The following is a 263-nucleotide window of genomic DNA, read 5'->3' as shown; positions in this document are numbered from 1 at the left end:
ATGGCAGAATGTGGTGAGAAGCGAAAGGCACACCCGTGAATTTTTATGATTTTTACATTTGACTGCTTGTAGCCCACTGGGGTGTTACACTTAAGGACTTCCAGTCCCATCATGCATCTGTGAGATGTTCCTCCAACATTGGAATGTGATTGTACAAATAAAAGGGACATACACTGGAAAGTCTTGCATGCGGGCAGTCATTTGTAAGCAGCTAACCTATGAAGAAGGGCGCAAGCCCGAAACGCGTCAGGTCTCTGCTGATG

This window comes from Lissotriton helveticus, chromosome 12 (assembly GCF_964261635.1).
Source record: "Lissotriton helveticus chromosome 12, aLisHel1.1, whole genome shotgun sequence".
NCBI lineage: Eukaryota > Metazoa > Chordata > Amphibia > Caudata > Salamandridae > Lissotriton > Lissotriton helveticus.
The sequence above is the reverse complement of the archived record's forward strand: the minus strand, read 5'-3'. Positions refer to the sequence as shown.